This window comes from Passer domesticus, chromosome Z (assembly GCF_036417665.1).
Source record: "Passer domesticus isolate bPasDom1 chromosome Z, bPasDom1.hap1, whole genome shotgun sequence".
NCBI lineage: Eukaryota > Metazoa > Chordata > Aves > Passeriformes > Passeridae > Passer > Passer domesticus.
The window spans coordinates 8,934,194-8,955,605 of NC_087512.1; the positions used below are offsets into that span (position 1 = coordinate 8,934,194).

A 21,412-nucleotide genomic window follows, 5' to 3' on the forward strand; every position below is an offset into this window, starting at 1 on the left:
ATGCTCCCTCAGCCCCTCTCTGCAGCTGGGCACCGTTTTGCTCTGCCAACACCAGCTGCCTTGTTTTTCTTGTGGTGCAGCAAATGTTTGTGCGGTGTTGTGGAGGTCGCCAAACAAAAGGATCTTTTCATTTCAGCTGCAGGATGGAGAGGCACTGCACTGCTGGCCTGAGAGGTCGACGCTCAGGTGGCTCCCACGCCTACATCCAGCCACCTCGCCAGCCTGAGCACTGACCCCCCATCCGTGGAGATGAAGGGAAAGCCTGGTGGTCTTGGGTCACTCGGGGTTTAGTTGAAAACACCCAGCTTGTGTTCACTTGTTCCCCCCTCCTGCCTCTCCCGCTGCAAAACCAGTGTAATTGGAGCAGGAAATTAAACATTTGAAGCGTTAACGTGATAATCTGCTGGTTTAGGCTTTGTGGGGGGCAGGGAGCTACAAGCTGAGCACTCTGCTGCTGCCAGGGTGTGCAGAGAGGGAGAAGGGACATGGTGCCAATGGGATCTCCCCAGCACGTCCCACACTCTTGGCCCACCTGGATAAACCACAGGAAGGGCTCTTCTTCAGTTCACTCTACCTCAGGTGGTCTTTAGGCTCTCAGTTAGGATGGGTTTCTGTTTTTCCCTTGGTCCTGGAAGCTGTACCTCATTGTCCTTGCTGGTGAGATCAGGACCAGTGCTGGTGTGTGGCTGCACCCATCACCTGTGATGAGTTTCTCAGTGTTCTGCTGGTTCTGGTGCTGCACAAAGCAGTCAGAGGCATCTGCGTGTCCCACATCCCCAAGGCATGGTTTGGAAGCATTCAGTCTGGAGAAGAGAAAGCCCAAAAAAGCTGTAAGCTTTCAGAGATGCAAAAATCTCACAGAGAAACCAGCCTTTGAGTCCCTGGGGCAATAAACTACAGGGGTAAAACACAGTGTGGGAGGTTCAGGCTGAGTGCCAGAAGAAATGATCCTGATAGAAAAGATGGATAGATATCCAAACTGACTGCCAGGCAATTAAGTTGGGCTTTCCATCTCTAGAGGCATTGAAGGGCTGAGCAGATCCTGATCAGGATGACCGCACCAGGATGGTCCTGGGTGCAGTGGAGGGTACATTCCTCTGAAAGATTTGGGCACCAGGCAGGCGATGGAGAGAGGGTGTTCCCTTAGCTCCTCAGTGGTCTGTAAAGATGACTGGCACGACCATATTATGTTTTTTAATTCCTTTTTTTCTTTTTTGGTCAGGCTTGGATTGTCAAATAGACGCTTGCATTGTAATTTTTTACTTTAATAGGAATCATTTGTAGAGAGATCTGCTGAGCTCAGCATCCCGGCTAAAGCTTTTGCATTATGGAGAGTTGCTGTCTTTGCAGATGGATGAGTTTCAAGGATTTCTAAATACACAGGCCTATCTGTCTAAACAAAAGTTCAAATGTTGTGCAGTTCACTGGTTTGGAGCAAATGTCAAAGAGGCAGGACTGGGCTGTCACCACTAAACAAACCTCTGTCCCATTTTCTTTTGCGCTTTCCACAAAATCCTGCACGAATTTGGTGTGATCAGCTCGTTTCTATTTATGGGGTGAAAAACCAGTGTGGAACAGAGCTGTGGAGTTTTTTGCTCTGCTTGAGCTTATGAGAGTGTTGAAGGGAGGAACAGTGCCACAATTGCTATAACCCCCTTCCCTGTCCAAAAAGCCTTTCAGGGAAGAGATTGTGACCTTTCCTGAGAAGCATCAGTCTCTCTTGGCCTGAGATGCTGAGTTGATGCCTTTTCCCAAGGATCTTAGATGGAGATGAAGGTTGTCCAACATGCTCCCTTATACTGGAACATGACCAGCATTCTCTCCTTCACCCATGTGGATGCTCGTCTCACTTTTCCTAAATAATACCCCAAAATATGGGCTTTGGAGCCACTGGCTGCAGAAGTGGGACAAGTTCCTGCTTATGTCTCCTGGGTTTTAACATGCTGCAGGCCATGTGGAAAAAAAAAAATACAGCTGTTTGCTGACAGGGATGTCACCAGAAGATGCCTTTGGGCTTAGTGTTTAACTCCTGCCCTGACCTTTGTCCTTCTCCTTGCTGCAGCTCCAAGGATAGGGAGAGGAGAATGTGTTTTCTCCAATCACACTTGTAGCAGAATGGTGAGATGGTATTTGGGCAGGGCTTGTATGTGCAGCTCTCTGTGTCAGCATGGATGTATTTGAAGGCTTCCAGAGTAGGTGTCATCATCAGATTCTTACTGGTGCCAATGGGCGTGGAGATTCCTCCCCTTTCTGCACCTAGTCCAGTTCACTGACAAGCCCGTGGAGGGAAAGGATCATCCTTGGCTATTAACCCCTCGTGGGAAGGGTTTGTGGGATGGAGATAGCAGCCTGGCGTGGGAGACAGGAGACCTTTTTCCCTGACACCTGCATATGGTGCGACTTCGGCACAGCCTCCCACATCCGGTGTTTTTTGTGTGTTTTCCGAGGCGTTTTGTGTTTGCTCCTTGGCCAGTGCTGGGAGGACTGGGTTGGAAAGGAAAGGGATTTTCATACTTCATCTTTTTCTCGCCGGGGCCTGAAACGTGAGCACCTCTGAGGCGTTGCCGAATGAGGTGGTAATGTGTTCATCAGCTGGGAAATCACCAGACCTCAGAAAACAGGGAGGGAGAGATGGAGAGACACACAAGGATTTGTGTCTGCCCACCTGCCCCTGGGCAACTGTGGTTTTAGGATGCAGCTGGTGAATGTGAGGAGTGCAGCGTTGAGGAGCATCCCAATGGTGTTGGGAAAGCCAGGAATTCTACCTCAGTTTCCCCTCTGTGGGCAGCAGCTGCCCTGGACAGCTGTGGACATGGCATTTGTGGTGATGTGCTGAGAGTGATACTCCTCGTCAAGGGCTGAGGGAGACATGAGAAGAGAGAGGACCCAACTTATTAAATGCCTAAATATGCCAAAGAGGTGCCCAGGAGACCCTGTCTGCTGCAGGCCGTGGGTTGACCCTTGGCTCTGACCAGCCAGGAGCAACTTACTGTGGGAAACAGGTCCCATTTTCCTGTCTGGATAATCCATCCATAAGGCCTCATGCTGTCTTTGGTGGTATTTCTCTAGACCTCAGTGGTTTTTTCCACTCTTCCTTCATCCACTCCCAGTTTCGCCATCTGCCTGTAAGTCTTTTTAGAAACGAAAGCACTTAAATTTTGTTCTAAACTCCCCCTGGTTGTGGGTCTGTGGGATCCTTGGTGGCAGCAGAGACCTGGCTGTGCACCAGGTGCTACTTGTGTAAATACAGCAGCTTGAAGTCTCCTTTTTAGTTTGTGGACCCTCCTGCCCTTCCCATATTCAAGGAGCATTTGTCAGCTTCCTTTTTTTGCTCTCTGCACCTCCTTTCTCTTCCTGTTTATCCACCTCCTTTGTAAAGTCTCAGGCTCTGCTCTTTCTCTGCATCTCATTGCTTTTATTGCCTGTCTCTGAACAGATACTCTTTAGCCCTGATTTTTTTTTTTTTAATGCAGGATATCCAGGATTAATCAGAATGTTCCAGGTCAGGGTGTATCGTTGATTTACAGCATCACATATGATCCTGGGTCTTTATATATCACCTAACATTTTGTTTGCCATTTTAGCTGCGGCCACAGAGCAAAGGCTGACATCACTTTGCTGCCTGTTTTCAGCTAATTTAGGCTGCAGCAATGTATGCAATCAGTTCAAAATCTCCCTTTCAGCATGCCGTGCATTGCATTTATCATCACACCATGCTTCCTCAGTGCCTGGCACTGCCGCTCACTTTGATGGTCTCCCCTATCCATCGTGTTCTTGATTAGCCTAAATAGTATTATCATCTGCCAGTTTTTCCTCCTCATTGCTCAGCACCTCTTCAAAGCATTAATAAACAGATTATAGCATGCTAAGCCTCATCCAAAACCACGAGGCACAGAGACCTGGCAGTGCCAAGCTCAGTCCAAGCTGCTTTGGCTGCTTTATTAAATTCAGAGTATGAGACATGAAGAAGGTGGCAACAAAAGGAGACAGAGAAAACTCCCATGGTTTTGTTACAAGTAAAAGTCTTTCTGTTTTCTGACATGCCCACATTGCTGCCCCATTCATTTTATGAATGGCTAATGCCAGTCTGCATAACCAAATATTCTCTTAGTGTTGATACTTTGAAATGTAACCATTGTGCATTTAAATAGCAAGGGCCTTTTTAGGGGAATACTTAGGACCTTGGTTTCATGGGAGCAGCACAGTTTATTATGAAAAAAGTGTAGAGTATTATTGATGTGCGATATGGTAAAATTATGAATGTGGACATACGCTTGCAGTTAGATCAATAAATGTTATTAATGTGTAAAGATATGATTTTTATGTTTCTTTTTTTTCCAAAGGGTTTGTGGTTAGTTTGTATTTTGAGCTTATTGATGAAAGAATGGTATTTATTTTGAAAAGTCAATGATTCAAATCAGGGCAATTTTTTTAATGGGCTGTAACTTGTAAGCAGCATAATAAATTTTCTGTGTCATTTACAGAAGTATTTCCCTTTGTGCTCAAGATGAATGTGGCAGTCTTCAGGTCAATGGCTCCAGTTTTCCCTAAGGTAAATTCAGGAGGTGCTGAGCTGGCCTCTTCAGGGTGAAAGCAGCTTGCAAGCAAAATCCTTTAAAATTTGCATTATTTAGGAACGGAAAAAAGGGAAGAGTGATCACAGCCGTGTTCACAATTTTCCTACGTGTTGCCCAAATTGAAATAAATGTAATTCCTAAAGTACATAGGAAATGTGGCAGAAATAGCACGTCTGTGCTCTGGTTTGTAGCCTCTCGGCTTCTTGGAAGCAGCTGCTGCTCTGGCGGCTGCGTCAGCACCAGCAGACCTGCACTCCGTGAAGGTCCCTTCCCATCTGCAATCAGGGTGGTTGGTTTTTTTCGTACACTGTGCCCTGGCAGGGACTTCTGATGTTTCCTGCAGAGCGAAAGTACCATGAGAGTTGTGTCTTGTGCTTGCTGTAACCAACTGTTTGATGGTTGTGTGGAGCAGCCTGCAATTGCTGTGCTGGGTGGAGGAGCAGCTTTTTCACTTCCCTGTTTATTTTGTTTGTTTTGCTTAGAACTTCACTATGGAGAGGTTGGGAACTGTATTGCAGCTTGCCTACCTCTGAAAACCTCTAAATAACCTGCTTTGAAATGCTGGTTGGGAAGTGGAAGAAGAGGTCTCACTTTTGGGAGGGTGCCCTGTGGGTGCTGTCCCCCCTCCACTGGTCGTGGCTTTCCTCTTGTCTCAGGAAAGCTGTGCTCTTCATAACCCTGAGCAAGAGCTGATCAGAAATGGGAGAATGACTATGCTGGTGTTATTTGTGTCTTTGCACTGGTGGCACCAGATTTCTGCTCTGACTCTGAACTCAGGTCAGAGTTGGGTCCCTGCTCTCCAGACTCCCACTGCCCGCCAGAACTGTTGGGAATATTGCTCCTCCAAAACCTCCATTTCCCCTTTTAGAGGATGGTGGTGACTTTCTTCTGCTCCTATTTTACTCAGTAAGTAGGATGAAAATAGATGAGGTCATTGGTGTCTATACAGGCAGATTTGGCCTCCATTTTCTGTTTACTAGGACTGCATTAGTTATGAATAATGGCGCGTCAAACTACTCGCTCCAAGCAATTTATTCATGGGATTTGGCCCTGCTTGCTGTCTGAGAGTTGCCTGCCAACAGAATCTGATTTTTAAAATACACTTACAAACATGCAGCCATTTGCCCAATCTGTTTGCAAATATATCTGGGCCTCTGGGTGCTCAGCCCTTCTCACAGGATGGCACAGCTGAGCTCCAAAAACCACATTTTTGATGTTTGAATCTAGGCATGGGCAGTGGCCGTGTCCTTTGAACCAGTTAAAAGAGATGGAAGACAATAAGTCATGGGTGATTTTAAATAGTCTTCTTTCTCTTTTTGCCCCAGGGAATGTCATTTTGTGAAGCTGGCGGCACACATACAACCCCAAGCCTTTGAGACAGGATTCTCTCCCTAACTCAGGAGAGACAGCAACAATTTCTAGCTCATTTCTTGCCGTCTGGCTAATTTTACGTCTGATTTTTTGCTCTGTCACGTCCCCGCAGAATAACCATTGATTTATACAGAGTCTAAGTCCAAAACAAATGCTGGATACCTGTATTCTCTCCAAGAAAGGGTCCTGCTCCCCAGACTTGGATTAGAACGCCACAACCAAAGGGAAACCCCACTTGCCGTGGTGTTGGTGGGGAAGGGATGCAATGGCCCACGTGTCGTGGGAGGCAGCCGCGGGCCTGCCCTGCTCTGCTGCTGGTAGGATGTGCCTTGTGCCCTGCTCTTTTCCCAGGCATTGCTTGCTTGATTGATTGCTTAATTCACGTGCCTCTGCGATAGCGACTGTCCTGCAATGGCTCTTTTGTCAGGCTGGACTGAAGGATTTTATTCTTGGGAGACAGTTTAGGCTCCAAGATGCTTCCCGAGAATGCCTGGGCTGTTGTTCCCATGGGCCATATTTGGAAATCCCAACTGTTTCTGCTTGGCCAAAAGCACCAGTTGATTTTAAGGGATGTTTTGTTTGTGTTATTGTGCAAGTTTCTGGCCCCTGATGGTCTTGAAAGAAAAAAAAAACAAAACCAAAAAAACCCAAGAAAACTCCACGTTCCCAGCTCACAAGACATTTGTACTAATTAAACAGCAGGGAATTTGCTTCACTTCACCACGGGTTTGGTTTTTAGGCTTCTGTCAGGCTTTTTGCACACAGATTTCTACAAACCTCATTAATATGGATGTAGATGTCATGCAAAGTTGGGAAGGTTTTTCCTTTCTAAGTTGGTGGGTTACAGACTGAAGATTAGGGATGTATTCCCACCACCCAGTCCCATTTCCTGCTGTTGCAGATCCCCTCCCTTGCCTCTACAGGAAGGAGGCTCCTCAGTTTATTAGGGAGTGATTTATGCCAGGAGCCTGTCCAAGGTCCTTTGTGCTGCTGCCTCTGTCCCTGGATATAGAGGGATTTTGGGAGAACTGCATCCCAGCCAAGACAGTGAGAAAGATGCACAACCTCCCCTGGGTACCACACCACAACTGAAAGTCTTACTACTTTTACTGTTAAATTCTGGAGCCACTGGTGAACTTGGGAATGCCCCTTTGTCCCAGGGAAGCAAAGCAGTCCCTGGAAAGCCACCAGCAGATTGTTCTTCAGTGATTTACCTCTGCTGTCAACAGACCAGGCTGGGTGACATGACAAGAGAACCCTCTGAAGTGTAGTAGATGCCCTGGGATGTTACTGGGACCACAGGGGCAAAGCTCCTGCTGCCCCCAGTTTGCAGCAAGAGACTAAATCCCTAAGCCCACATCAGGGCAAGCCCCTGCTTCTTGCTCCTGCAAGGTCTCTGATTTCAACTACAAATTCCCCTCCTTCATCCGAGAGATTCTCCCTGAAGCCCCCACCCCTTCCAAGGAATACGAGGATCTTTTTCTCTCCCCCTCCTATGCAAAATCACACAGTCAACAAAATCTTTTCCAGCGCTAATCCTCAGCTATGCAGGAGGACTCCTTCGGCCCCGCGATAGTAGGGGAGAGACAGATGTTCAGCAGATAATTAGTGCAGTTGTGCAGCGCCTTCCTGCTCGAAGCCTGGATGCCAGAGCCTCCAAGTAAGTTGCTGTGTGTCTGCCTGCATTGCTTTGTGCTGCAAGACCTCTTTGGAACGCCAGCACCAAGGGGACTTGATGCTTTAGGAGGCACCATGCTCCCCAGAAAAGTCCTCTCTCACCCCAGTTCCCAGAGCCACTTCTCCTCCATTATCCGTTAAAGCATCACTGAGGCTCTCCAAAGTCTTTTTCCTATAGGTTGTCCCCAAAAGAGGTGCTTATTTTTCCCCTTGAAGCCTTGAAGACTTCAAAGGTTAAATCTTGGGACAGAACTAGCCCCTTTCCACTGAGGATAGCAGCACTGAATGCAAAGGGAAGTGATCATTTCAGCACAGGGCACAGAAAACAGTAACAGTTTCTAGAGGTTTCAATTCTTAATTTCCAATTTTGAGTTGTTTTCAGAAGCAGCCAGAAAAGGCATAGACTGATTTTGGTTGAAAACCAAGGAAGAGCAGTCCTGACTCCTGTTTGACAAATGATGTCAAGTAGGGCTGCAAATGCCTTGCAGAAATTGGGCTTTGTTAGGAACAGGTGGCTCCTTTTTATATTTTCCCATGGTGGTCCTGAGGTCCATCATCAGCTTAATTGTTTCCTAGTAATTAGTTTGTGTGGGTGTGATGGCATCTTTTAAAAAGCCAGGTCATTCACAGGGCACTGGAGTGCAGCTGGGGGGTGTGACACAAGCCTCCTCCACCAGCATCTGAGGATACCTGTAAGAAGCTGGCAGCCACGAGAGTCAGAGGTGCCCACAGTCTTAGAAGCATTGTATCCTCCTATGTGAGGGATCCTGATGGTTGAACTCAATGAGATAAAAAGCCTTATTTTCCAAAATTAACAGTCCTATGACTCTTGGTTTATGTGGCTCATTTGCCCCTGACTGGGAGGGAGTGGAAATGGGGAATGCTATTCCAGTTTCCCAGGGCAGCAGCACCACTCCCTGAGGATGAGCACCTGCATCCCTTCTGATGTCAAGAAGACCTGCCCAGATTTCCTCTGTGGCATTCCCCAGCTGCCTCTTCCTCCTGGACTCCATTTGCTCTCAGATGGAGAGCAGAGCTCCTGGCCCCCAATCCCTGCTCTCCAGGTGAAGTGCCTGTGGCAGCTCATCATGGATCTGATGAGAGCTGGCAGCTCATTGCACCCACACGAAGGCAAGCCTGGCATAGGGAAGACCTACACCAGAGCATGCTCTTTTAACATGCTTTCCAGCAAATATAGTGTTGTCTTTTAAATCTTGGTTATTTATACAGTAGCACTGCTTGCTTGCTGTGTTCTCATGGGGTGGGGATGACCTGAGACCTGAGAGGAGGCCTGCCATGTTTGGTCCCAGTAGTTGGAGCAGTTTGCAGGTCGGTGAGTGGAATAGCAACTGGAGAGTCCAAAAATGGATTCAAATCGTTTATTCTTCCTCTGTCCTCCTCTAGGCAGCTTTGTAGCTTGCTCAATATTCACCATGCAGCATGAATTGACCGTTCGCAGCACTTAGTGCTGTAAGATTAGTCTTTTGGGGTTTTTCTTCGTTTAAAAAAAATCCTTTTTCAACAAAAAAAAGGGCAACTTTTGATGCATGTCATTCCTCCCTTCTTGCATATGTTCGTTTTTGATTCAAGCATACTGTTGAAACCTTTCCTCCCTCACAGAGCAAAATCCCCTAGAAAAGAGCAGAGCCTGCTTGTGTGCATTTATTTTTACCGGATCTTGAAAGAATTTGTTACTTAAAAGGAGAGACAGGGGGGAAAAAGACTCTATTGCTGATTGAGACCACTGAGCATTACTGTGATAGGAACAAAACTAATAAGGTAACAAGCAGCTCTAACCTCAGCTTAATTAACACATCGTTAAGATCAAGTGTGTGGAGAGGTAATGGCTCAGTGTCACTGTGCCTGGCACAGTGTTCTTATGGGTGAACTGGGAGGTGTGGCGACCCGAGGAATGCGTCACAATTTATTTCTTGTTTGAGTGTTTATTCTTTAGCCTCAGTGTAACCTAAGTAATTTTTCCAAGGGAGACCTGCAATGCTCGTAGCAATTTTCAGGTACGAGCTGGAAGAAATGAGTATTGTGAGAAAGGGCAGTGTGTGACGAGGGAAGGTTTGCTCAGAAGTGCAGGCAGGCCCAGATCTGGATCCTCGGCTGCTGAGAGCAGTCAGGAAAATGGGAGATGACTGAAAGCTTTTAGTGCCAGAGCTATTTGTTGACGTCTGAAGCAGATCGCTTTCTGATCTCATCTCCCCTTGCGCTGGGCTTGGAACCAGAAGGAGAGGTAAATGGGTCAAGATTCCCAGGGGGGTGGTGAGAAGGGCCAAAAAGCAGGCGTCCACAGGGGGAAAACAGTCGATTTGGCAGGTCTGGAGTTCATTGAGAAGTTATTGCTTTGGAAGGCACAGGAATATCTGTTGGGAGCCATAGAAGAGTTATTGGTGTTGGAAGTTATGATGTAGAATTATGGTGGAGGATATAGAGACCCTTATAGAAGCTCAGCAAACCTGTGAATCCATCTATCTAAGCACCCTCAATTCCCACTGAAATCCTCTTGGAACAATAATAATCATTTAACAAAGGAAATGGTTTTTGACCCAGACAACTAAATGCATTTCCGCTTAGTGCTTCCCAGCCCTCGCCTGATGCTCAGCCGTGTGTTGAGGTTGCCTGTTATTTTCCCAGACATCAAAGGCTTTGAAGGAAAAAAAAATGCAACTGAGGAAAAATTGATTGTTTGCCATGAAAACCTACCCTGAAAAGAGCAGTCTGAAGAACAATTAGCCAGAGGTATGCAAACAGATTGCAAAGGAAATCCACTGGGAGGGAGGATTCCCCTGGGAGAGGTGGCGCAGTGCCCTGCTGGTGCAGGAGTGGTTAAGGAGGATGAGGGCATTGCAGTGACATTAATGTCTCCTTTAATCAGGTTTTGTTAGAGTGGGTGGTGGAGGGGGATCTGCTCCAAAGGAGTGGTGTCAGGAGGGGATGGAGGAAACCTGGGGCTTTGCTCTGCCTTTGGAATGCCAGGTCCTATCTAATACATCAAAAGCCCAAAGAGCATCATGCCCTGGATGGAAGGACTGATCTGCTGCTACCCTCTCTCCTTCAGCTGGGGAACTGGGGCCCTGAGGTGCTTTTTTTTTACTGCCTTTCCTGTAACAGGAGGTAATGGTACCCACACACAGCTGCTGCTGAACATCTCTAGCACGGACACCTACCTGGACCAGCTCTCTTTCTTTGAAGCCCCTTTTGGGGGACAAATACTTAAAGCTAAATGATGAATTTTGGTTCATGAAAACTCACTTTCTACCTGCAAACTGCAACAACTCTTCCTTGACAATGGAGAGAAATAAATGCAGCTTTGTATGGTTCTGTCTGCAGAAGATATCATGAGCACCTGGGAAGGACCTGAGTCCCCCTGCAATGCCAGTACCATGGGACCACATGCAAGCATCGAGTTCATCTTGCCATTGCAATCTCCTTCCTTTATTTTTTTGTGTATTTTGAACTAAAGAATGATCGTTCTGAGAAGGGATCAATAGCCCAGCTGAGTGTTCAAGTTATTAACTCACAAACAAACAGTGTCAGGGCTGATGGGAGGAGGAAGAATGTCAATTTTCTGTGCAAACGTTATTGTGAGGAGCCATCAAGGAGTGTTTTATTTAGCAAATCAGGGCTATAGGATCTATGCTGTTCCCTTGCTGGGAGAATGGACAGAGTTGAGGAATCAAATTATGTATCTGGTAAAGTGTCTCAGGAGGGTTAACCTTCAGGCTGAGGGTCAGCCTGAGGAAGGATGTCATGTGAGAAGGATTCCTCTCTTTTCTTATCCCTCTGCCCACCTATCTTTGCCCCCTCCAGTGAAAAAGCTCTCTGAGCTCTCTGCTGAGTCTTTTCTCACCCCTACCCTCATTTTGGGGTGTTTGTCTTCACAGGCAAAGGACATGAAGCTGTCCTAATTCTTTCCATAGGAGGAAAAAGAGGATCTGTCCTCTTCAAGCCATCCTCCATTGGAAGTGGTTGCCCACAGAGCAGAGTCTGTGTCTTATCCTCCTCTGAATCCTCATCCTCCTCTTGCCTATAATGGTGTACCAGTGTTTTACATCCCCTCACATCATTTTTGCCTTGTGCCCATAATAAAGAGTGGCAGAGGGCTGGAGCGCCAGACTGGCAGCTGGGACTGTCCCAGTTCTTAGCAAATCCAACCATGCATTAAAATCTTTGGAGTCCCAGCCCTTTTCCCCTTTTATGTCCCATGTCAGCAGTGACTCAGTATGTGAAATGTATTACCAAGGTCAGAGTGTACACTTTGAAATCTCAGCTGCCACAGAGGAGGTGGCTTTGCAACACATAAAATGTAGTTGGTGTCTTGCCACATCCCAGACTTGCAATGTTCCATGCAATATGCTCCCTTGCCTGGTGCTTAGGAAGTACATGGGGGAAAAAAACTTCTATTTCATTGCTCTGTGCTTAGGCTTGTCCTGCTGCTAAAACCAGAGAGAGTGAGATAGGGTTTCTCTAATGTTTTGGTGTGCATTTCTCTTATGGAAGTTTTTACAGTGAGTGTGCTGAGCCCTTATCCTGCAAGGGCATTGCTGTGACACTAAAGGGCACTGGGAGGGCTGCAGCCAGGTAATCTGGGGGCTGCCTGCTCAGTTTTTGTGTGTTCCCTGAGAAGCTTCCAAAACCTGGTGTTGCTGTGGGGCAGAGCACATGACAGTGCCATCCCTCTGCCCTTTTCTCCAAGGCAGGTTAGGTGCTGGTTGTGGGAAGCCAGTGCTCTGCTCTGGCCCAGGGTGGGTGCAAGGGGTGGGAGGGCTCATCTGCCCATCTAAATCCCCTCACTTTGCACCACCAAGGTCACTGCTCTCCTTTCTGCTGGTAAAACCTTGCAGGTGGCAGGTCCTCAGGAAAAGAGAGCCTGTTTACAGGGAGCATGCAGGCACTTTGCCTTTACAAGCCCATAACAATAGGGTGGGAAAGAGCTTTGCAACCATCTGACATCTAAGAAAAAACTTGAATTGAGGCAAACATCTTCCTGGGGTACATTAGCTCAGCCCTGCATGATCTTGTTCTTGTGATGCCTCTATTTCCATGATCCTGTGGGGGTCTGTGGCTATATTGGGTAAACCCCTGCCCACTGAAAGGGGTCTGGCTGCCCTGGTGCATCACAGCCTGGGAGCTTTATTTCCCTCAGAGAGCAGCCAGCCAATCTTTGGGATTCATGAGTGTACAGTCCTCATGCATTCTAGGTGTGTAAGGCAGAGGGGCCTGATGCTCCTCAACCCAGCCATTGTTCCTTTGCTTGCTGAATCATGTCTCTCAGGCTAGATTTTTAGGTCCTGATGTTCCAGTTGCTAGAAGTAACAGATGCCATGCCAAACCCACTTGGCTGCATGATTGCTCCTTTGCATACCCTTTGCTCACACATGGGTACATCCCAGGCATGCTCCTGTGTGCATTGCAGTGTCTTACAGGCTGATGAAAAGCCTTTTCCTCAATTAGAGGTGGAAAAAATAGTGAGGGGTGGCCTTGGATTCACGTCCAGTGAACTCCTCCCACTGCTGGTTTGCTGTGGAACATCGTGCTGGGTTCCTGTGAGGAAGTGCATGAGGTGCCTTGCTGAGCAGCAGGCATATCCCAGAAAGCAGTTTTCTCCAGTTTTGTGTTATATTTCTCACCCCAAAAATGCTCTTCTCTTCAAACACAATTTGGTAGTGACTTTTTGCTGCACACATTAGGTCCTCATACACCAGCAGAGTTTGGGGTAGAGAGGAGTGGTGGTTTGCAGGGCAGAACAAGTTGTGTGAGAGGCAGAACAGCACAAGCCTTGCCCTTGGATGAAACAAGAAAATCTGGCCATAAAGTCCAATGTTTTATTCCACATGCAGCAATTCCTTTAAAAAAAATTAAAATGAATGATCCCTTCATATTTTTGCAGAGCTCTGGTCCCAATCAAATAGCTGGACTGGGAGAAGCATTAGAAAATGGGGGAACAATCTCATGTTAGTCCATTGGGAAAGTTAATAGACATTTTCCATCCCAAGTTTGTAGGATTCTGGGCTTTTTGCAATAGCTGTTTCACTTAAACCACAGCTCTGTGCATTGCCTTGCTCAAACTGACGGCTCCTTCCCCTCCAGTGGCCCCGCTTGTCTCATTAAAGCTCCCACCTTTCCGCTGCTCAACTGAAAATCAACAAAGGGAAATTTAGGCTGGATATCAGGAACAATTTCCTCAAGTTGACCGTGAAAACGCCTCCAGGGAGGAGCAGCGGAGGCTTCGTTGCTTGCAGTGTTTAATGGGTTTCCCATCTAGGTGTGGGAGAGAGAGCAGCCTGTGCTCGGAGCCGTCCGGACAATGCTGGGCATCCCTGGCTGTGGGCAATGGTCTTTCCCTTCTTTTGATCATTTCCCAAGGGAGAAGCAGAGCAGGTGTTGCTGATTCTCCTTCCTCGCTGCTCTCACCCCAGTGCTTCAGGCATGTCAGTGCAGTGGATTTCCCCATTAATAAACCCTGAGATAACTCCCTGCCTGGGACAGCAACCGAGGCATATTCAACTTGAAACAGCATGTGCTCGCTAGCTGTCCAAAAACTGATTTCAGGTGAGAGTAACTCCACACGTGTCCTGGAAAAAGCAGGCGCCTTCCTTCGATGACTCACATTCTTTCAGCATCTCCTCCTTGGCCCTGTGTTCGCTTGAAGGGGGTTTCATTCACAGTTTTTCTGTCCCAGGTTGGCTTGGCTTGGCTCTTTCCCGTGTTGGGGTGAGCCTGTGGCTGCACTGTTGGAGCTGAATCTTGGCAACACCACATTGCACCTTCTCTACAGTCTCCAAGGAGCAATAACTGGAGAAGGTCCCAAGCCTCCTGGGGAGGCTGGCTGTGGCATGTCACCATGTTGGAATTTAATTTCGTGCTGGACTTTTAAACTAATTATTTTAATTGGAAATGCTATGTCTCGCGCTAATCCTCCGTGACCAAACAAAGGGGCAGGGAGGATTGAGGAGCTGGTATTTTACTGAGGTCAGTCAGCTTAAATGCAGCAAACTATGTTTTTCTGAAGGGAATGCTTGAATTCTCGTGGAGGATGCTTTAGGGCAGAGGAGGCCTGGAAAAGAACAGCCATAGGCAGGGCTGCCATTTCTGGCTGGTGGTGCAGGAAAATGCTCACAGTGAGAGGTTCTGAATCAAAGTAAAGCAAACATCCTGAAGAGCTAAGCTGAGGGGTCAGCTTGCAACTCAGACAGTATGAGAGATGGGAAGAAGAGGCAAGAAGGAAGAAACAAGGTCCTAAGGGGAATTAAATCCTCACTGAGATTCCTACAGCACGGTGGAAGACTTCTTGGAGATCAGTGGTACAGAGGAACAGAAAACCTAAGCATTGTACAAGGATACTTGATCTTACCTTGAATCACTTCCAGCCTGGAAGCCTGGTAGATGGAGAAAGATAAAGAAAGATCTCATAGTTTAGCATCCCATCATATGGTTGCTGTTGCAGGAGCTTTGAAAGAAGGAGAAACCACATTTGCAGTGTGTGTGTGTGTGTGTGTGTGTGTGTGTGTGTGAGAGAGAGAGAGAGAGAGATCAGAGTTTTCGTTGTCCACATGGTGCCATGTGGGTGTCTTATGGCTACTCATGGGCATTACCCTTGCAGGGACCCTGTGAAGCCCTACATATGATAGAGAGAGAAACCCCAGCATTTCTGGGGACCACCATTTCAGGGTGTTGGCAGGTAGTATCCCACAGTGATTTTTCTGGGTCACATGTCCTTCCTTTCCCACCCTCCCTCCACAGCTGGTGTTGAACAAATGCAGAGGAGGACATTTAATCCTTTATTTGAATCATTTCATAACCTAAGGCTAAAGGCTACAGATGAGCTTGGCCTGTGGGGGACAGGGAACAGTTGAAGGTTCTGGTCAGTGTGACAGGAGGTGGTGTCAGTGCAGCAGCCGCCAGGCTGTTTTAAAGCAGAACCCTCTCTAGATAGCTTTTAAAAATGTACGTGATATCTCACAAAAACATGGTCGAGGTGTGGATTCCAGCTGTGCACTTCAGAGATTTCCGATCTTTTGTTTCCCGTGCATGAACCCAACGCACTAATCTGCAGTTTGGGTCTGTCTCTGCTCTTTGCTCCAGCCGGTGGAGCTGTGCCGGGAAGTGGGACGCCACGTGTGACCCGCAAGGGCTCGGCAGAGAGCAAGCCAGGAGCAGCGAGGGGGAAGGGGAGCAGGTTGGGCTTGATTTCTATGGCTCCGTTTGCAGAGCGCTGTCTTGCCACGCAGGATGGTTCTGGGAGATGGGGCATCTCCTTGGATGCTCTTCTAAAGGCTGTGGGTCCTTGCAGTTACCTGCTGCCCTCACAGAAGAAGCACTGTGTCAGGGCTCTCCTGGCCTGTACCCACGTCCCAGTTCTCTGAGGAGGCATTGCTTGGAATGTTGCTTTTGGTGGAAAGATGTGCCCTGAAACTGCAGGCTTGGGCAGCATCCCATGAGGGTACAGTTGTCACTGATACAAGCACAAGCAGGCTCTGAGTAGGGGCAGAGCTATTTTTCTTATGCAGAGCCCATTTTCCTCACACATCACAGAGCACCAGCAGGACAGGGGTACTGGTACATCTCCAGGGCTTTTCTCTATTAGCATTGTCCTTAGGCCCTCCAAGATGGGCCCCGGGTGTCTTTGCCCTCCTGTGCACAGGAGCTTCATGGGCACTTCCATGGCATCACTGGAGATACTCATGAACAGGATGAAGACCTGCGGCCCACCACAGGGGCCAACACCGGCAGGATCCATGTCAAGCACCCTGGAGCCAGGTGTACCCAGGCAACTGGGAACACAGGCCTCAGGAGTTTCTTTGGAAGAGGAAGCCACAGCCGTGTGACACAGGCAGGGCTGTTCCTCTAGCATTCTGTGGGCTGGGAGCAATTCCCTTTGGGAAGCCCAGAAGCAGCCCTGCAACTTTCCCGCAAACTTTCTTAATTTTGTCACTGGCTCCAGCAACAGGAGGGTTTCCCTTGTGCCACAAATGCTTGTTTTGCAATGGAAGTGACATTTGTTTCCTGCAATGACGACACTTTGCCCTTCCAGAGCCAGCTGAATTCTTGCTAATCCTCCCTTCCCTCGATTCACACATTTTTTCTTCATTCTGCTCCTAGACCACGGCGCTTCGCTAAGCGTCGCAGTCAGCAGCAGGTAATTTAAGCACACATCTGCTTGCAATCTGGGAGGAAGGAGAGAGGCAGTTTGTCTTTGTTAGAAGCCTGGCGGTCATGGCTCTTTGCTTACCTGGTGGCACGAAGAATTTTCTGTGGCTCTGTGGGGGCCAGCTGGGACCCAGGGGTTAGCTAGGATGGGGACACGGTGCCTGGCTCTGATCCTTGCCCAAGGGCATCTTTGGACATGTCCAGCCAGGGTTGATGTGCTGCATGACCCGACTTGAGTGCTGATACCTGCCAAGTTTGGCTTTCTCATCTCTCTTCCCTTAGAACCCTTTCTTGTGACTGCTGGACTTCCAGCCTTCTCCAGTGAAGGCTTGCTGTCCTGCTGGCTGATGGCACCCAGCTTTGAGAGACAGAGAAAGCCACTGGAGTCAGTGCCCAGACCCATGCCCTTATTTCAGGAAAACTCTGAGGTTTTGGTTCCATCCCTATGAATGAGACAGGGAATACTGAATTCACAGGAGGAGGTTGGAGCTATTGCTGGGGGAGGAGGGGGGATTAAATAGCACAAGCCTGTAGGAAACCAAAATTTGTCTCCTTCCAGTGCTTCAGGGCAAACTTACTTCAGCAAATTCTCCATCCCCTATTGCTATTCCCTCTCTTGGGTTTCCTCTCAATACACCAAGCTGCTTGGTTTATTTTTAGAGCTGCCCACTCCCCACTGGCAGAACAGGCATGCCAGAGCATTTATGTGTCAGAAAGGCTGAAGCTCTGAAAATCAGGAGGTAACCGCTGATTTTCCTGGGGAAATGAGGACATGTCCCTAAGTTTTTTCAAGGAGCTGTAGCAGTGGAGTGCTGCTGAGTTGCTACCATGGGAGATTTGGGCTGTAGAAGGATGCTGCAACCCTGAAACACTCCTCATGCACCCATGCAGCCCCCTCCTTCCCTGTTCCAGTCCCTGTGGCTAGTTTTTAAATGCACTGAAGTCTTTCTTCATGTTTTGCTAAGTTTAGACTGCTTGCCTTTTTTCTCGGTGTCCCAAAACAGCTGCTGAATGAAAGGCAATCTTTTTCTGATATTCAATACCATAAGAAGGAGTGATTTGAAAATGTGTTGATTCCTTGGACTGTGGGAAAAAGACCTGTACTGCTGGCAAAACTGGGCTGAAAAGTAATGTGGGTTTTTTCAGGGTGGGTTTATTTTTTTCTTTTTTTCAATAGGTTCATGGAAAAACAACTCATATTTCTTCATTGCTTTGAATTTTCCCTGGAGGATTCTAAGGGGCTGAAGTCTTGTATTTCTATACACTTGTTTTCAGAGACGGCAAAATGCAGTGGATTCACACAAAAGCCTCAGATTTGGCAGTATTGGAAAAAGGGGATCTGCGTAATGCCCTGAAGCATCATTCTTACAGCCCACAAAAGCCGGACATCCCAAGGGGAGCCCAATGCCAGAATTAGCTGAATTCCCAGCCACATCAGTGGGGTGAAGTGGCTGTCCAGCAGCCAGTGCCAGAGGAGCTGTGCTCCCTGGCCCTTGCTTTGACACAGATGTTTTGTGTCACACTTGGGTCCACTGGCAGCAGTGCAGAGGCTTTCCACCGCCTGTGCCTTCAGGATATGGTGAGGGAATTGCTCCCACCATGAGGCTTTACCCTGTTGGTTAAGTGTGGGGTGAGAGGCTGATACCCAGGTTTGATCCAGATGCTGCAGTGCTGGCTGTGCGTGGGCTTTCCTCCACCCAGACAGCAGCCTCACGTCCTCTAAAGATTGCATGTTTGAGATATGTGTAATATTAGTCCACGTAAATCACATCAAGCCCATAGTTTCCAGCACTGCTGGCTTGGGCTCTTGCAGACTGACTCGCTGTCACTCAGCCACGGGCCGTCTAGGTTAGCTTAATGAGGAAGCCAGACTAAGATGAAATAATTAATGCAGCTGTAGGAGTCTTTGGGGAATTAGGGAGCTGGCCCAAATCTTCCTCTCCATCCAAAGCACTCCAGGCCTTTGTGAAGGTTCGGAAATTCTCCATTTCCACTGGGTGCTGAAGGTGGGTCTGTGGTCCTTCCAACTCAGGATGCTCCCAGGAGCTCTCTGAATCAGCTGCATAGGCATGGAGATCTGGACTGGCTTCAGGGCAGCAGCTGGGCTGGGACTGTGAGCAGGGAGCATTGTGGGGAGTCACAGGTGTTTTGGGAGGGTCAAACTCCCATGAGAGGAGAGGAGAATGGTGCCAGGCTCTGGAGGATGCTCTGTGGTTGGGAAGCTCTTGTTGGCTCCAAGAGTGGGGAGGTGAGTGACAGACCTCTCACTAAAGGCTTTCCCCACTCCACCAATGCAAATGGGCAGTGACAAGGGGAGGCATCCCCTCCCACTGTGGTCCTGCTGCTCAGCACGAGCCCAAATTAAAGAAGGTTTATTTAGTAAACCCATTCCAGGATAAAGCGTTTGATTTATAGGTGCCCGATAGCGCTCCAAGGAGAACTTGTACAACTTTAACTGCATTTTCTCAGCATCACACCAGCCCAATAAAAGAGAGTTCATATGCGCTGCACAAATTCTCACTTCCAATATAAAAAAGGTTTTATGAGACTGGAAGTCTCACTGGCTCTGCGGGGCCGGGTGTATTGGCGGATACTCCGCATGACAGACCCTTGATTCCTCTTTGAGTTGTCAGACTTCAGTAGCATTTACAGCTATTTAGCTATCAAATTTTATGTGCAGCTCTGAGAGAAATGTGTCTTTTAAATACTGCTCTGTCTCATAAACAGCAGTCTGTTAAACCATGTCAATGGTACAAGCAGTTTGTGGAGTCCTACAATGCAATTGCCTACAGGTCCCCTCATTACCTGAGCAGCAAAGTGCTGAACAACTCACAAAGTTAATTTCTCGAGCCAGTTGTCTTGGCTGAGGATCAGCTTGCCAAGCAAAACCTGGTAATAACCATGCTCCAGCAGCCCATATTCAGGTCATGTTGTAGGTAGAGTCTCACTTGCTTGGTGCTCATTCAGACAAGGATCTGGTGTTAAGTCATCTGCACTATGGTTATGTCAAGAAGCCATCAGCAAGTTCCCGTCCCTAATTTTCCAACCCAAAACTTTGAAGCTCAGGATCCTCTCCTTTCTACAGAATGACCCTTTATTCTTCTCTTTGGTCCTTCTCCTCAGAGCAGGAGCTGGAGGCAGAGTATTTCTGATGTGCTGTCCTTGGCCTTGGCCATAACAGAATCCCTTCACTGCCCCTTCAAACTTCCCCCTAAGACATCCCTTTCCTGATGCTTTCGCCTGCTGTGCTTTTTCCAGCCATGGTTCAGGGGAATAGTATGTACCACATTACATCTCCACTCTATTTATTTGGTGACCCAAGCTGAGCCTGCTTGTATCAGATGAAGAACAGAAGCTTTCTTGCCCTTTTTGCCGATAGTGCAATCACACCAGCTCCAACACTGGGATATAATTTATGGACTCTGAGCAACAGGTCGGAGCTGAGCCAGACATAAGCTTTCAGACTTTTATTTCATACTTTTTTTTTTAAACTTATTATTTTGCGTAAACTAGTAACTTTATGTGTGTGTTTTTGAGCTTGTGCCTCTTGGAAGGTGCAGATGGCGCAGAGAGCCTGGGCTTTGGGCGCCTCCACCCCAAGGCTTGGGGTAATGAGCACTTGGATGCCTAATTGCTGCCGTGCACTGCAGCCTGGGAGGTTTGCTCTCCCATTGCTGCCGTTTCCGTATGCAATGAGCCAGGGGGACGGTGAGGAAAAAAAAAAAAGAATCTATATCTATATGTGTGTGCAGCATGGTTATTTTCAACTATGAAATTGCACCTGCAAAAATAGAAGCCAGGAAAAGGACTGGCAAGCAGCTTGGATCTGGGAGGCGCCATGCGTGCGGAGCAGAGATGGAGACGGCGTCTCCGAGTTCCTTTCCCATGCTCGCGACGCCTGATAGTTTTAGCGGACATGGCTTTTCCTCCTGCTTGCATTTCAATTAATCATCTGCTTGTCAGCGCTCTTCTCCCCAGCTCCCCTCCCCGCCAAGTCCCGGGGAGCGGTGCGCACACATGCAAAGCGCCCATGCACGCAGGCTGCGTGCTGACGGGCTTGGCCGCTCATTAATCACTCACTGGTGTCATGCGAGGCGGTCCCCCCAGAAGGAAGCTTGGAAAAGGGAGAGACAGCCACCTCCTTGGTCTCCGCTTCATCAGTGGGGTAGAGCTGAGCACGGGATCTGGCCCTGGCACACTGCAGTCCCGCGGTCTCTGTTCGCCTCCATGCTGTATGTCCTGCTCCAGGCAGAGAGCTTGTCAGATGTGTTCACCCAGATTTTGCTTTCCAGTATTTGAAATAAGCACTGAGCAGGTCCGTCCCCCTCATAATTTGTGGGGGACTTCATCATATCTAATTTTTCATGGCAATGGCATGCTCATCTGTCCAATCAGGTAAGAAATGGCCTGAGAAAACTCTAGTCCAGAACCCTGCCCCCACCAGGGTGAATACTGAGTGTGGACCAGTTTACTTTGCTTATTTGGGTTTTGAAAACATTCAGGCTTATGTCCTACAACCTGTCTGGGTTCATCTTCCAGCAAGTGACTGTTTTGAGAGTATGCCTTCCTTATGGCAAGCCTGAACCTCTCCTGTTGCAGCTCTTGCAGCTCATGCCTGTTGTCTCTCG

The 21,412-nt window shown here is 48.1% G+C and overlaps 1 protein-coding gene and 1 long non-coding RNA gene across 10 annotated transcripts in view; both read left to right on the forward strand.

The window, feature by feature from the left end:
- CNTFR (ciliary neurotrophic factor receptor) overlaps positions 1-21,412 on the forward strand; it is a 200,349-nt gene that overhangs the window by 82,968 nt on the left and 95,969 nt on the right. The gene's annotated exons all lie outside the window — the stretch shown is intronic.
- On the forward strand, positions 9,026-11,833 carry LOC135290869 (uncharacterized). Its single transcript, XR_010353693.1, has 3 exons — positions 9,026-9,867; positions 10,269-10,373; positions 10,746-11,833. It is a non-coding gene; the product is annotated as an uncharacterized LOC135290869 (long non-coding RNA).